We start from the raw sequence: 3,620 nt of genomic DNA, 5'->3' as shown, positions 1-3,620 counted from the left end.
GCTAAAGAACCGAAGAAACCAAGTTTCATAATACCCAGTCATTGGATCACCGAAAAAGTGGGACAGCTTCGCAGTAGTGGCGCGAAGACTGGGGAAACAGCGAAGCTGGCCGCCCCACCGAGCTTATTCTTGGTTCGGCTAAGTTTATGCGTCCGTAGGCTGGGATACCCGGTCAAGCTTTCTGCGTGGTGTCGTCGTTATTCCCCAAAGAGCGATGAACACCCGGTCATTAAAGTATGTACAATGCACGCGACCTCGTAACTCTGGATTCGCTGACGTCTCGCCGCCGCGTCACCGGCGCGATATTCGGGATTAATCCGAAGTTGTCGCACCCGTTCCCGTTCCCGAGTAGCGGCGCGGCGGCTTTCGCGCCGCGCTTGCTCTCCTGGAGTGACGCTCTTCTTCTGTCGTCCCATCTCTCCCGGCTCTTGCTCCCAATATGAATTTCCGAACTCGCCACAGTTCTCCATGACTGGCAGGCCTGAATCGTTTTGTTCGCAGGCGTTCACACCTCTCCCAATGTGGACCGCGTTAGCACGCGCTAACGCCGGAGGCAACCGGCTTCGCTTTTCTGCGCACGCTCGCCTGCCCAACACCAGCTTCACCAGAATCGCTGCTAAAAAAAGTGTCATTTTAGCGTAGGTTCGTTAAAGCCATCAAATATCGGGTTCGTTAGTGATCGGCGAAAAAAATGCGAGGGATCACCTCATATAACCATCAAAGAGCTAGCACCAAAAGGGGAACCCCCCCCCCCCCCCCCCCCCCCCAAAAAAAAAAGGAAAAGAAAATACAGAAAATGGGTAAATATCGCCGCTGTGGTCAAGGAAAAAGGGCATCACAAATATAGCAGACTTTTATGTCGAAGGGACAGTGAAAGCTGTAGAAATGAACGCAGAAACTCGATCACAGAAAAAAAAAAAAATTGTAAGATGCATTGGTGATTCTTTAAGAATGATTGGTCTAGAGTTCCTGCATATCGCGTAGCGCCATAATTACGCGTCTGATATCCCCTTGTCGCGGGTTCCACCTTACGACAGGAAAGCCCGCTCTCAGTGCTGCGCACAAGACCCCGTATTCAGTCAGTTCTGCTCACGTGAGCGGTGGCGCCGGTAGCTGCGGCGGCTGCTTAGTTGATACGCAGCCGAGTATTTTTGCAGCAGCTGTTCAGGCACACGCATGCGCCAACTCCTCCCCGCTGCCGCTGCCACTGGCTCGGAACACCGGCGGCGGCTCCTACCAAGGAGGTTGTACAACCTCCTTGGCTCCTACATGCCTGGCGGGTGGCTTTCCCGCACGACTTTGGATGTCAAGATGGCGGATGAGCGCACAACTCTGCTCCTCTTGGGTAGCTATATACAAGAACCCTAGCTTTGTAATCTGGTAGCTTATTCAAGAAATCAATCCCTCGCGAACTTTAGGTTCGGCAGGCGCAAACCTTGGTCCGGCTTGAGAAGTGCGCAACACTGCTTTCTCCCTTGGAGTCCCTTCTTCCCCCTGCCATGGAGTTTCTCAACATTACTCGCGAGAAACTCTATGCATCCTGCCAACCGTGCCCTGCGCTTAAACCGCTGCGGTGGTCACATCCCTTCGCTTGAGCAGCGGCATCGGTTGCCGGTCGTTCCGTGTGTTGTTGACCACCAGTATCGGAATTTCATCGCCATCATTCCATGCCGTCCTGCAATGGCTGCACATTCCATTTTACATCGTGTACAAGTGGCGATGAAAGTAACGGGACTTGTCGATCCGGCGCGCGTCGGGAGCGTAGGCAGAGGCCCGTGGCGAGCTGCGCTTCCATTTGACGTCTCCCCCCCCCCCCCCCTTTTCCCGAAATAGTAGCTTTTATTATTTTTTTTCTAGGCTGGGGGTTCCGTTTAAAGAACCCATTCGCGAGTGCCAAAAAATTGGCTTGTGGCCTTTTTTTTTTATCGCGCCCTTTCGCTTCAGGGCATAAACAACATACAGAAACAATGAACACTGCCAAACGGAAAGTAGCGGTGCACACCCGCTAGAAAAACAATGAAATAGAAGATTTTTCTCACGAGCTAAACTGGAAGCTGCTCCCACACTCCATGTAGCAACTTGATCATGGCCAGAAAATTTTTAAATTTACAAAGGACCCGCCGCGGTGGCTCAGTAACTACGGCGTTGCGCTGCTGAGCACGAGGTCGCGGGTTCGATTCCCGGCCGCGGCGGCCGCGTTTCAGATGGAGGCGAAAAGCAAAAACGCCCGTGCGTACGAGATTTCGGCGCACGTTAAAGATACCCAGGTGGTGAAAATTAATCCGGAGCCCTCCACTACGGCGCGCCTCATCGCCGGCATTGCGTCCGTGCGTTCAACCCTTCAATCAATCAATCAAAATTTACAAAGGGGCTTAAACATCCAGGTACGTTCTCGATCACTTGAAGTCGCTTAATTGCAATTTTTGTTCAAATGGAAGAGATGGGCTGGGACAGGAAATTTTGCATGCAATCCAATGAAAGAAATCGCCGGATAATTCGAAGCTACAACCCATTAAATCGGTTAAGGGGAAGTTATTTCGAATAAAAAGCATCAAGGTGACCATCCTTTCTAAATAAAATTCAAAATTTTCAAGCACCAAAACAGCGCCTTGTTGTGTGCTTACGTCGGCGCCATCGCTACTGAGGCGGCGCGCAGTTGATAAAGCGGCGGGCAGGTTGAGTCTCGCATTACCGTATGCATCTCTCTCTCTCTCTCTCTCTCTCTCTCTCTCTCTCTCTCTCTCTCTCTCTCTCTCTCTCTCTCTCTCTCTCTCTCTCTCTCTCTCTCTCTCTCTCTCTCTCTCTCTCTATCTATCTATCTATCTATCTATCTATCTATCTATCTATCTATCTATCTATCTATCTATCTATCTATCTATCTATCTATCTATCTATCTATCTATCTATCTATCTATCTATCTATCTATCTATCTATCTATCTATCTATCTTGTGGTTCTAAACCTTTTTGTTGTTGCCCACAGCGTTGTGTGAGCTCTATGTTTGGTGGACGCTTCAGGCTTCGATTTTAGGGATTCGTCTCAACTACCATGGCAACCCGTGTCGTACCCTTTACTTTACCTTTTTGTTGTTGTTGCCCACAGCGTTGTGTGAGCTCTATGTTTGGTGGACGCTTCAGGCTTCGATTTTAGGGATTCGTCTCAACTACCATGGCAACCCGTGTCGTACCCATTACTTGAGGACGAAAGTCGAGATTCTGAACGGAATCATGTGAAGAGACACGTGTTGCGGACTAACACCAATGCGTTTATTGTGATTTTTGTTTAATTTGAAATACGGTTGATTAGAAGTTTTTTGCGGTCCCAGTGGACATCGCATTAAAGGGACTCGACTGTATTCAATAGAGTTCAAACAACTCTGGTTGGTTTAAAAGGGCATTGAAGATAAAATAAAAGTTTGTTTCATTAAAGGCTGCGTTGTCCCCAAACAATGAAACCAATTTCATCGGAAACTTCAATCCGATAATGCAGATATCGCGAATCGCCCTGTTCAGTTTAACTTTTTTTCTGAGTTGGCAAAAAGCCATGTTGTATTTGCTTGAAAGCTACTTGGACGGAATACGAGCGGCTAAGTTCAAGTAGCTCAACCAATTAATGAAGAT

Source organism: Haemaphysalis longicornis, unplaced genomic scaffold (assembly GCF_048455015.1).
Source record: "Haemaphysalis longicornis isolate Haplotype H1 unplaced genomic scaffold, Haemaphysalis longicornis Haplotype H1 scaffold_4, whole genome shotgun sequence".
Classification (NCBI taxonomy): domain Eukaryota; kingdom Metazoa; phylum Arthropoda; class Arachnida; order Ixodida; family Ixodidae; genus Haemaphysalis; species Haemaphysalis longicornis.
Note: the sequence above shows the minus strand (reverse complement) of the source record.